The sequence below is a fragment of the Crocodylus siamensis genome, chromosome 6 (genome assembly GCF_052110815.1).
Source record: "Crocodylus siamensis isolate JL-2025a chromosome 6, ASM5211081v1, whole genome shotgun sequence".
In the NCBI taxonomy this organism is placed as follows: domain Eukaryota; kingdom Metazoa; phylum Chordata; order Crocodylia; family Crocodylidae; genus Crocodylus; species Crocodylus siamensis.
In genome coordinates, this window is record NC_143400.1 from 36,885,745 (window position 1) to 36,898,901 (window position 13,157).

Sequence of the window (13,157 nt, forward strand, 5' to 3'; positions counted from 1 at the left end):
CAAATACACACGCTTTCTCACAAAAAGGAAAAAAAAAAAACCCAGGAGGGTGCTGGGGAAAAAAGCAAAACCAAAACAAGCCCAGCTTGTGTCCCAAGCATGGTTGCACTTGCAACACAGCAGCTAACGCCGAGATGAAAGGGCTATAAAATGAAGCCATCGTCTTAGACGGCATCAGAACATATATCCTCATGTGTCAGGCATACCTGCTTCTCCTTTAACCTAAACTTCTGATGAACCAACGTGCTTCAGAGTGCATTTATATGCAAAGGCGTATAATATGTCCCCTGTATCTAATTATCTGTCAACCTGAGGCAGTTTGTTTTCCAAATCGGCCTCTCGGCTGTGACTTTATGAGGTCATAAAGAAAACGGTGCCACTCTCTGCGCTGAAATGCCAGGAGAGGCTGGATCAACAAATTACAATCTTTAATGGTGTCTCTTCTCTGCAAGTTCACACCCTCCGTTGTCCCCTTTAAATGGCGAGTCACAGCCAAGCCCCGCAGAGAGATTTCTCCTTCCGGGCTTCTTGCTTTGCTGGTGAATCATCCCGTCGTGTAAGAAGCAAGGGGGCAGCCGAGGGGACTGCGGGCTCCCCTTTGCTGACAGCTCTGCTAAGGAGTAATGATGAAGAATTCAAGGGGCTTCAAATCGGGGCTTGGCCGCTGCTACGAGCCAGAAACTTAGTTAGATGGACATATGGGTGTAATCTATAGAACGAGGTGGGACAGGAAGCCAGGAGACAGCAGAGATCAATGGATCGGGCACCAGCCCAAGAATTGCAGGTTTGGGGCCCTCATCTGGAGATACTTATGTTCCCACGGTGGCTTTTCTTGAGAGCCTTACGTTCCCCGCCCCACATGGTATTTGCTTTGGTAAAGCACCTGGAGAAGAACAGTTGAAAAGCAATGTTAAGTGCTGCTGAGGATGCGGTTGATGGATCTGTGGGCAAGCTGGCACAGCAGGCAGCAAGAGGGTGGGTAAAGGAGGAGGTAGTCGATGATCTGAGGGGGTCCTAGATGAGGGGGGTGACTGTCAGATGAGCGACTTGACTATTGTTTCCTAGGAAAAGCGCAGCAGGCAGCTGTGATGGAGAGTAAGCAGGCCCAAGAGAGTCGGAGAAAGCCAGAAGGGATTTGTATGGCCCTCCATGGAATTGCTCTGATGCCAGGGAAGCGGGGAGAAACACGGAAGAAAAGACTGCAGCACCCTGAGTCTCCCCAAAGCAGCGTGCAGGCTTGGGGAGACTGTCAGGTCCAGAGTGTCCAAATCAAGTGGGGAGGAAAGAGCAGAAGGGGATCTCCCAGCACACACAAGTTTCATCTCTGATTAGTCCTCCTCTGATCTTGGGTGGATTAATTAGGAAGTTTGTGAGGAGCCAGCAGTGAACTCCAGCCAATCCACTGTGAGAGCAGAACTGATGCCAGCGAAATCCAAGCTGCAGAATTCCTCTACCCACGCTGCGCCTATGATTAATGATAGAAAGGAATTAAAAAAAAAAGGGAGAGGGGAGAAGGGGTGGGTCAACAGCTGAGTGCAAGGCGAGTTGCTAGACAGGGAGTAATTAAGATACTTGGGTAAATATGATTAATAAGCTCAAACTGGCAGGGTGTGCAGTAAACAAGGGCTAACCAGATGGTACCCTTTCCTTCTGACAATGCTGTGAGCTCGACAAAAATAGGAAGGCTAACTCCGGATCCTTTAAACTTGAATGTTCTTATGCCGGGAGGCATCAGCGTTGGGCCAGAGCAGTGAATCACTTGATAGGAATGAACGACATTTCCCTCTTCATCCAGCGGCTGTCAAACCGGACTGCAAGGGTAAAACAAATGGGTGTCCTCTCGCGTCAGGGAGGAATGTGCCCTGTGCAGAGGGCCCGGTACAGGCCAGTGCATTTCTTGTGTCCTCAAAGGAACATCTAAGCCCCTGACCCAGCAAAAGCATTTAAACATGTGCTGATCTTTTTAAGTATGATACTAGCCCCATTAATTTTACTGGTGTCAAGATATGTGGAGACCCAATCTGCCTTTAGGAAGGGATCCTGGTTAGAGAAAGAAGCTACAGACAGGCCTCCTTGGAGCCGGGAATCCAGCCTGCCCTGCCTAATCGAACTTGGGGCTGTGCCCACTTCGCACTAGCTAACTAGTGTGCTGCAGGGCAATATATTGCTATAAGGTTTGTGTGCATGTGAGAGAGAGAGAGAGAGGAATTGAGGACCCCCTCATTGCATGCATATTCAGTGGCTAGGAATAATCTGGTGACTGCCCGGGCGCATTGAGGGGCCCTGCATGCTTGTATCATGGGGTGTCATATTTATACGAGTAGCAACTATTCCCATTTTTGCCCATACAGAATCAGTGACTTGTCTTTTGAATCTCTCATTTACTTTGGTTCACATTAGTCACTGTCACAGCAGAGCCTGTATTAAAACTAACCAGTGCACTCAATCAGGCCCCAAACATCCCAAAGTAAATCTGGTACAACTCACCGTTATGTGAGGAGCCACTTAGTAAGATGCAGTAATGCAGCTGTCGGTTTTTTCTCAACTCAGGACCATATAGAGGGAATGCATCTGCGCGAAACACTGGAACAACTACGCTCGGGGCTAAACTGTGCCTGTGGTGGGGTGTAAAAAAGCACCACCCCCGCTTGGGAGACGCTTTGTTTGAAAGGCCTCCTTCTTGAAGGTAAGTCATTTTCAGCTGGTCAGAAATATTGCAATGAACTTAAAAATTCCAGTTAATCCAAAATGCAACATTTAAGGGGAAATGTGTGTTTCTCAATGACTTTTCATTTAGAAAGAAGCTGCCAGGGTTTGGCAATAAGCCATCTGAAGAAGATGCATCTAAATAGCTCTTACCCAAACCAGACCTTTCAGAAACATCAGCTCCAAAACTCACAACTTTCAAAATACTGGTAATTCTGGGCAGCTTCCAAGATCTCAGAATGGTCTGTGTGCATTTTTTGATTATGTATTGTCCAGTACTTTGAAAACGTCTATTATAATGTATCATTAATAGCTCAAGTAGCTCCTTAGACTGCAAGTTCACAAGGCCCCACACTTATCCTTGAAATTCCTTGCATGTAGCAGGCACCCACAGTAATAACAACAAAATAAAGATCTCATCTTTGCATAGAAAGAGACAGAGGAACGGGAAAAGGAAAACTCTTTAATCAGAAAGTTGTCATCCAGGAAACAGCATGTCACCAGTTTTGGCATGGATATGGTTCTTTTTGTAACGCACCATTTTAATTACGTATAAGCTGTCTTATTACTTTAGTCAATTTGTGCTGGATTGGGAAAGCTTCCCCTTGACAATGTCATAGGTCTTGAAGATGTCACTTTTAATTTCTCTGTGGCTCAGCTCCCGAACTGCAACAATACTTCAGCTGCCTAGTTAGGCTGTAGGCTCCTCGGGGCAGGGACTGCCTCTTACACAGCACCTGGTGCAAGGAAGTCCTGATGAGTGGGAGCCCCCGTATGCTGCTGTAACATAAGATATCATCATAAAGCAAGGTCTGATTGTCTCAAGGTAGGAAGGGGCTACCACAACAGTTGATGACTGGTAGGATGTGGCGAAAGGATTGGAGTTAAAGAAGAAAATGCAGCTCACTGGCATGGCACATATTTTTCCAATATAAAAGCAAATGGGGGAATCCTTAAATAAATTGACTCTATAAAAACGTCCCTTTGCATTACTGCCTCAACCTTTTCAGGGGGAAAACCACAAAGGTTTGCTTTCATGGCTCCCGAATAAAAATATCATTGCTGCTTCATAATTTTACAGAACCAACAAGCAGTCCATATCTATTTAAAATACGCAGGCGGCACAATGTACGGGCCCCCTTTGGTAACCACTGACCGACCAACTGCAAGAGCAGCTGCCACATAATTACAAGCCCTCGTCACGAGTGCGGGGAAACAAGTTGTGGCATTTAGGAAAGGTCTGCAAAAATAGGTGTCAGACCTTAACTAATAGTGATTGTCCTTCCATTCGGCTGTAATTTACATTTAATTCACACGTTTCATTTCCATTTAAAATATGATTACAGTGTTTTGAAGCACATCTCACCTGTCCCCTCCTATTACAGCTGGATGAAGCTAACACAAAGTAGCAGGAGCTAGGCAGACTACCCAAGATCTTGGCTGTCGGATCGTAAACGCATGGTACCTTTCCCAGGTTGGGCGACAGGGGGAAGAGAAGGCTTTAAAGCATCGCAAGAGGGGAGTGAAAGACCAGAGGTGTCCTCATAAGCTTCCCTTGCTCGTGTCCGGATGATAGGGCTTGTGGCATTGTCTTATTGACTGCCCTCACTAATAAGAGTATTTGTACTGATGGAGCAATAAGAATATTTCAAGCCCCACCAGGAGCAAGCATGCTATGTGAATGCAGCTTCGCCCGGTTGGCATCTTAGGCTGGGCATCTCTTCTGGAGATTTGCACCAATGGAGCTGTCTCAATGCTAGAGACCCACCCTAAAAGGAATAAAGGTAGTTTGTGTGTTTTTTGTTTTTACTTTTTAGGTTAAGTGGCACATTTCAAACCAAGCAGAAATAAAAAATACAAGAAATGGCAGTCTAAGCTGTGACCTGAGGGCTCTGGATGATCTCCTCTGGGGATGGGCAGTGCCATCTTTTACAAGGTCCCCCCTCCATCCCCAAAAATGGAGTTCAGCATTTGAAGCCTTTTAAGGCCTGGCTGCGAGGCTCTGCTTACACTGTAAACAAAAGGGAGATAGCCTGGGTACACCCACACATGTGGCAAACTTGAACCTTGCTAGCTCAGGGAACAATGCGCTGAAGACATAGATGGCATGTACAAGCTTGTCATCGACTTGGGGATGCACCCAGATGGCTGACATTCATACTGCATTGTCAATCAAGCTAGCTACAGCTAACTCGGGTCTATCTACAAACAGTGCCGTCGTACTTCCCAACCACAGCGTTAGGTGCAGCCGAAGAGAAAGTGACTTCTGAAAAGGGGATGCACACAACCAATGGCCGTGGCTACTGACAGCCACAGCAGTGATTATAGGGTTTGGATGCTAATGAGGAGCCATTGTCTTCACTGAAGCAAGATTCGGGGACTTGGAAATGATCTAGCAAGCCTTTTACTTGGAGGCAGCTGGTTAAAACCCAGGGCTGCTTGCCTGCAGTCAGGCTACAGAGGACTAGGCTATGTTATTATCACGTTTAGCGTGTTTCTTGAGAAATCAGACATTAGGCTTTATGCTGAGACTGGCTGGGAACTAATACTCCATAATTCACATCCTGGAGGTTGCTCTTTGCAAGTTGCAGCAATTTGCGCCAATCGGTTTCATTTTCGTTCCAACTGTACTTCCCCTTCCTAATGGTAAATAATAGCTCCTAATTGTATACGCAGTTATCCCGCTGCTTGGGCATCCAAAATGAACTTTCGTTGAAGCTGCATTTCCACGAATTGTTCAAAAATAGAGAGTAAGGGGGAATAACCAGACCAACCGTCTGGGTTTCATTTACCACCCCATTTCCACTTCAGTACCATCAGTAATGACAGAACACCTTGAAAGGAGATTTCCCCTCTATTACTGCAATAGTGCCCAGATGCTCCAGTGACATCAGGACCCAGCTGAGCTGTGCACTTAACACGTACCGCAAGAAGCAGCAGCGTTGGCCAGACTGAGCTTCCGAAGTGAGGCTGACACCATTGCTAAACACAGGTGCTCACAAATGTTTAAGATGGGCTTAAAATCATGGAGATTTAAAAAAAAAAAAAAATCCAGTAATTTTTTGGTGTTCCAGATTTTTTTGCATAACTTCTCTTTCCCTTTGTGCTTTCCAGCTTGTCCACGGAAGCTAGAAATTCACTTGAAAAATAAAATGGAGGCCAAGATGCTCCCATAAATACCATGAGTCTAGCACTATAGTTTTAAGAAAGACCAGGAGATTTGGTGGGGGCTATTTCAGTCGCCTTGCAGGTGTCTTGTCTCTGAGGAGCACCCAAGACATAGCCTCAAGTGGCTTGTTAGGTGTATCGTCTTCACATGCAAGAGCTGTTGTCATGATGTAAACGAAGTAAGCACAGCTGGAGAGTTCAAGGGTTCATTGGGCCTCACACGGAAGTACAGGGTTTGGTGCATGGGAATTGTACCAAAATGCTGTTGAAGCATTGCATCCAGAAGCAAGCCCTAGTCCTGTGCTGTGAGACAGATGGAAAGTTCACACCCGAAGAACGAGTTCAATGTAAGTTGTCCTTGCTTTAATATGGGAAACAGCAGCCTAGGAGGAACCCAGCTTGGGCAATGGTTTATCCAGAGAACGTCCCGAACTCAGAGTACAACGGAGAAACAAGGTAGCCTTTCTGATTGGAAGAAACCCATTCATAGGAGGTACAGCTTTCTCCTTGATTTCATTCGAAGGACCCCATTGACCTACTATACAGGGTGCTGGCTTGCTTGTGTTGTTGCACAGCTGCTAGGAAGGTGAGTGTCAATTGGGTTTCAGTCCCAGCTCACAGAGATCTCTTCCCCACCGCACACCTAAATGATCTGCTTTTAGCACCTCTTTCTCCCTTGGCAGATAAGATGCCCAGAGAGATGGTGATTTTTCATGGGGAGATTCCAGTGATTATTTTTCACTTTCTTAATCTCAGCATCAATTTTAAAGCCACTGGAGCATCCATTTCATAGCTGCAGCTGCATTTTCTTCAACATGGCGGCCGGCTTCTGCAAATCCAGGTGCACAGTCATTTGTTCTGATTAGGCAAAGAGTTTGAAATCTTTAATTTGCCTCCTTTATTTTCCCCTGTTAATTTAATGTAAGGGGTCTGCTTGTAGAAGAGGGTGCACACATCATCTAGGTATTTGGGATGAAATGGGTCTCTGGGCAGAGTCCTGCAAAAGCACCGAGCATGGTGACAAAATAGAGTTTAAGTGGGGTTTGATTAGACTCTATGCCATAAGATTTCAAGACTTCTCTAAGGAGGTGACTGCCAAATTTCTCCTTCAAGGTGGACAGCTGGTTAACTCCTTTCAATGCCAGAGCAAATAAAAGCCTATTCATACTTTAGCTCTCCCAGTTATTTGGAGGAATAAGCAGCTAATGCCCCCAGCTGGAAGGCTCCATGCTTGGGTCATCAGCATGCATCAAGCACGTCCTATGTAACGTGACAGTTGCTTCCTCGTATTTGCAACTCAGACCAAGTGCCTAATGCTGTACACATGTAGCTTCTCCGTGCCTGATGTGTGTACAAGGCTGACTTGGGCAAGGGCCTATGTTTAGGACCATGCTTTGGAGCGCACCTCTCCTCTAATCCGTCGCAGACTTCCTCATCTTGTTTTTTTTTGGTTTTTTTTTAGAACAATGAAGCAAAGTGCAAACTTCAGGCTGCCTTGTCATAGCATCTGTTCGTCTCAGCTTTGACATAACCAGTGCTGTGACTGTCTTTGGCCAACTCTGTTACACACTGAACTAAAAGCCTAAAGCTGAGCTGGCAGGTTGCTGCTATCCATCAGCAGCCCAGTTGCCCTTCGACAAAAACTGCAGGGATCCCTACCAGATTGTGCCTATACCCCGGGCCAAAGCATCCAGTCTCAGCTGTTCCCATATGGCTTCTGATACCCAACACATCCAGCTGTGCAAATACTTTGACGAGAGCTCCAATTCATGTTTTTCTTGTTGGCCCACAAAAGGCTTCTGGAAAACAAGACCTTAGCAACCCTATATTACCTAATGCAACACCGAAATGAGACAGAGCTGTGGGAGGAGACCTGGCTTGGAAGGAGGCCTGTGGCAAGCAGCTGTCTTACTGCTGTGGTTTAGCAATCCTTTCCTGGCAGGAGGGTTGCATGGGGTGAAAGGACAGCGTTTGGTTTGAAGACCACAGATCCAAGCCCAAGCTTGGCCTGAAAAATGCAGCTGTGTTACCAATTTCCCTTACATGAACGTCAAGAAGAGTGACTGTCGAGTCATTTTAAAGGAAAACCTCATGTATGGAAAGAGGCTGACCATTTAGGCCTAGAGCACGATATACCTGATGACTCACTGTATGGTAAAGACTTTACTGGCACAATGCTGATATGGTATGTTAGTTATTTGTGGAGCATGCAGAGAAGGGGAGCAGCTATAATTATTCATATTTGTATTGCACTAATACCTTAAGCTCCACCATGGACTTGGATCTTGTTACACTAGGTGCTATACAAACAGAGCAAAGATATAGCTCCCTACCCAAAAGACTAGCTCAGTGGGAGCAACAGTTTCTATAGAATTGAAGTACATCACTTGCAGGTCCAGAGAAATAGAGACATCTTGAGATCCTTCCCTCTGTCTTTCTAAGGTCCTGTATCACTTTACGACTAAATGCTGCTCTTGATTGCCAGGGCATCAGGGAGTCCCAGTTCTGACTCTGACACCGTTGCTGCAGCCTTCACCATGTTACTTAACTTTGCTGTGCCGCATGATCCCCAGCTGTAAAATGGGAATGAGGCGACTTGAGTGAGTGCCTTGTGGAAGAACGGCTCTGGGACTGAAGCAGTTAATAGTTGTAAAGTCCTTTGAAGATGAAGAACAGCATGGGTGAAATTCCCCTCTGAGCATGAATGCGGGACTTTGATTCTGCCTAGAGCTTGTGTGGGTGCCTCTGCGCAGGGATGGAGTCCATTGTATCAGCTGGTATTGTAGCTGCGGCTTTGCTTTCACTGAAGCTGGGTTCCCATAACTCTGAGGAAAAGAGCAAAGGTTATGAATCCCCCAGATCACCCACTGCCTATCCCAGCTTCTCCTCTGGCTCTAACACACTCTCTGTCTTAAAGCCACCCCCTGCTGTCAGGATCTGCTTCTCATTTTAGATAACCAGGCTTACCTCGGTATAGATAAGACAAAGCCTTCCAGACCACAGTCTGCTCAACTACAAGGAACGCAGAAATAATGAGTGATGAAGGCTGGCCTAATTTTACCTGTGACAATGCTGGAGTTGTTAAGGGCTCACATACGCCGACTGCAGCCTTCGAAGTAACGGCACCAATGGGGACCCCAAGACGCATTGGCGAAGCCACTGTTTGTGCAGCGGTGTTGGAAACCAGCTGATGCTGCATGGGGGCAAAATGCAGCTGAGAGCTGTTGAGGTGCACAGGCATCAGGGCTGTGCAGCTAGTCAAGTCGGCGGGGTTCGATGGCTTCAAGTGGGGCAATTCCCCAGAGTGGACAAGGCTCAGGCCAGGTTCACTGGATCTTCATCATCCTCATGACTCAGTAAAAAAATAAGTGGTATTGCCAATCCCCTGAAGCTTTTTAAAGAGAGGGGTTTTTAGACACAGAAAGCCTCATCTAGAAAATAAATCAGAAATACTCTCCCGTCACCACCACCGTCCCCCTGTACTTCACAGCCCCAGCACCCACCCACAAGGAGCCAGGAAGGCAGGGGCACTCTGATTAATATCTGCTACGTGTAGGGGAAAACAACAACCCTGTAAACAGTATTATTAACCCATGGGCTGGCGATAAATCAGTGTGAGAAGGTGACCTCAGCAATGCTGGAGTAATCCTGTGTGTCAGGGTAAATTTATGAGGCCAATTTTATTGGCCTGTATGACCCAGGCTCCTTGGAGATGTCTCAGTAACAAATCCAATCCATATCATTTATTAGCTTTGTACAGTGTCAGCCATAAGCATAGTAGAGATCCCATTAAAACATATTGCTCCCTCTGCAAAGGATGGGTACAAATAAGCTATTGGATAATTGTCAGCTACGAGGAGCTCCCGATTAAGAAATGGCTCATTGTGGATTTGCTCTAAACTAGCCGGGGTTAGGATTGTGGTGGGTTTTTTCTGGTCCCCTCACTCCACTTGACGACCGGCTTGATGGCACTTGCAACTGTCCTGGAGGAAAGGAGAAGAGATTGCCTAGTATCAGTAAATGAAACAGCCTGGCTTTTTGGGACAGGCGGTGGGTGGCTCTGCACTATGCGTGAGGTGGGTCCTGGGAAGGCTCCAGGCTGCCTGAGCGCAGCAGCAGGAGCGTGGACCCACAGAAGTCAGTGCATTTTAGCTCCGTTGGCTTCTGCTTTTATCCTGGGTAAATCAGTAACCACTCCAGCTTTGGCATGCTAACAGGTTGGCATGTCAAGCAGTTCATTTTGGACACAAAGTTTTTCCCTTTTTTGGCCTTTTGCAGTGACACAATAAGGATCTGCAGCGATAGGGCCTGATGCACTATTGCCCGGCATTTTGCAACCACTGCGCCACTTGCAATGCAGGCAGGGCCGGTCCAACCATTAGGCGATCTAGGCCTAGGTCACCAACAGTTATGTGCAGAACAAAATAATGGGAACATCATTATAAATAACAGCCCTGGATGGCTATGGCTCCACCTTGATCTACGACCTTTGGTTCGGTAAGGAGAGAAAGGCCTCTGAAAAGATCTTAGAGGAAAGATCACTCGTGACTCCTACCTTTTCAACTCTCAGCCGGACTTATGCCACAAGCATACTGCTGGCAACATCATCCTAAAGGATGAACCCCTACTCCTATATCATCGTACAGCTGGTGACACTGATTTCTTGCACCTTAAGTACATGTAAAAGTTCATTCGAGACTTATTTTCCTCTATACTGGAAGTGGGGGCGCCGAGGGACACAGTTTGCCTAGGGCGCCACTTACCCTTGGACCGGCCCTGAATGCAGGGCAATATCAAGGAGCCTTATCAGCCCATTGTACTCAAGAAAGGAGAATTGGGATTTTTTTTTTTTCTTAAACAGAAACTCAGTATTATTTATTGGCACTCCCCCTGCAGGACAGGAAATGGCTTGCAGGAGAGGAGGCATTTGCTGTCCCGAGGTTTTGATGAAATGCTCTATCTAGGAAATGGACGGATGCTCCTTGTGTGCGGCACCCTCCCACCAAGGAGCGCTTGCACTTTCACATGGGCACCTCCCGGATTTGATCTCTGCTTGCTAACCAGAGTCTGGTAGAAGCAGTTTAAGTCTGTTTGACTGTCCCTGTCATCATAAGGTTTACGGATGGTTAATTTATTCTTTATAGCACAGTCATTGATGGCTGTTAAATCACAAATGAGAGCCAATAAAGGGTGAATTGCAGCTGAAATTACACTGTTTATATGACAGCAGAGTGCCGGCTAAAAGATTCATATGCCGCTGATGAAGTACGTTATAAATTTTAATTACCATAGTTTGTACAAATGACATGTTTGAAATGCTATTGAGTAATGTGACCCTGATAATGAAACTATAAAATAAATCATTAACTTTCTGAATGAGCTTTTTTATTTCCATGCTACATGAAGTAAACTTTCCAATTTATTCCACTATAGCCTTCTAAAAAAAAAAAAAGAAAAGAAATGTTACCAGCCATCTCCTTCAGTGGAAGGGACACTGGCACCCAGACTGGGACAGAGCTGGACTGGAGTATGTTGCAATGGGCAGGAGGGAGAGCAGCCAAAGCACCAGAAGTACTAGCAGGGTCTCTCTTCTTATTGTCAAATGAGGAGTTCCTCCTCCAGATGCGTCTGGATTAGCAGGTGGGAGTGCTGGGGATTGAGAATAAAATCGCCTCTCCCCCTCCTCCTAGATACAGAAGGGAAGAAAATCTTTCTGAGAGTTGGGAGGTCATAGCTCAGCCTTTGTTGTCAGTTTTGAAATCCGAATCATTAAAGGCTCCCTGTGGGGCTCCCCTTAGGTCTTTTGAAGCAGAAGCCAAGGTGCCTCGTGGCAAATCTTTCAAGAAGAGACCTGGGTAATTCTTCTGGATGTGACTACCAAAGGTGAAGGAGTCGAGAGCTGCTGTGTGGGCCAGCAAAGGATTTCCTGGGAGCTTCCCTAGGTGAGGTATGTACCCCAGGCCAGTGTCAGAGAAGCATCTTGTGCTCTAACTCATTCCTGAGAAGAGTGAACCAGATTAATCAGAAGAGACCAAGAAGTCAGCTCTAATGAGCCTGTGCCGTCGCCTGGTCATCTGCTAGGTGAAGGACCATACCCTCCAGCCTGGGAGAGGGCATCAGTTCAAGAAGTAGCCCATGCAGGAGGTGGCTCACTGGCATCACCGGGCTGCAAAGCCACTATTGACTCGCTTATTTGTACTACTGAGGCGCCTAGCAGCCTTAGCCCTAGATCAGGGCTGCACCATTGTATGTGCTATGCGCAAAAGAAAAAAAGACTGTCGTAATGCCTTGCAACCTAAGTAAATGCCAGGTCCAGGTAGGAATTTATTACCCCAAAATGCAGGGAAGGAAAACTTCACAGAAGTGATTATTTAAATGATGTGCTCACTTTGCCCCTCAGCCTATTTTCTGCTTTGGAGATGTGAACGTGACCAGCGGTGTCGTGTTCGGTGCCTGCACTTTGCCATCTCTGGAGGTGCTCACACTTCAATGCTGAGTCTCAAACTGGGACCCTTCAAAGTGAAGGCCCAGAGTGAGTTACAGAGCTAGCTAACAGCTTTCCTGGACTTTACCAAACTTTTTCAGAGTTCTCCTTTTTTTTACTGCTTTTTCAACCAATTTAGAGAGTCATGGATCGGATCCAGCTTCCGAAATCTCAGCAACAATTTATTCTAAATGCTGACATTGTTTTGAATGATCGTATTTTGCATAGTTCTGCAAATAAAAATCCCACCCTGTTCAGCCTCCCCTGATAAAATACCAGTATTGATCCACCACTTCTGGAAACTGTAATAGTTTCCTTGCCTGAAGGGGGAAGTGGCAGACTTATCCCAGGACTGAAATCCTGCCCAACCCTTTTATTTCCACACTGCTCAGTTGCAAGCCCAACCCTCTTTTTTCCGAGAGTGGGAAAGCTGCTCAGATTTTAATACAAAACCAGCTGGACAACAAGCAATGGAGCAGGCCTTCCTTCCATTAAACTCCACACCATTTCAGGTTTCCCCTTCCAGTCTGCCAAAGCAATGTGGCTAGTTCAGGGGCGGGCAATTAGTTTGGGCGGAGGGCCACTTACTGAGTTTTAGCAAGCCATTGAGGGCCGTATGGCAGGCAGCCCAGGGCAGATAAATATTAATTTTCTAAATGTTTTAGGGCCCCGCGGGCTGGATAGAATGGCTTGGTGGGACGCATTCAGCCCCCCGGGCCTCATTTTGCCCACCCTGGGCTACCCTGCAAGGCGGACTGAAGAAGGAGGTCAGAGAGTCAAGTACTGTAGAGTGAGTGGG

At 46.5% G+C, this 13,157-nt stretch overlaps 1 long non-coding RNA gene across 1 annotated transcript; it reads left to right on the forward strand.

Annotated features, from left to right (window-relative positions):
• The first annotated feature begins 2,037 nt into the window (after nucleotides 1-2,037).
• LOC149862320 (uncharacterized) lies at nucleotides 2,038-10,310 on the forward strand. Its single transcript, XR_016443074.1, has 3 exons — nucleotides 2,038-2,174; nucleotides 2,551-2,686; nucleotides 7,337-10,310. It is a non-coding gene; the product is annotated as an uncharacterized LOC149862320 (long non-coding RNA).
• The last annotated feature ends 2,847 nt before the right edge of the window (nucleotides 10,311-13,157 follow it).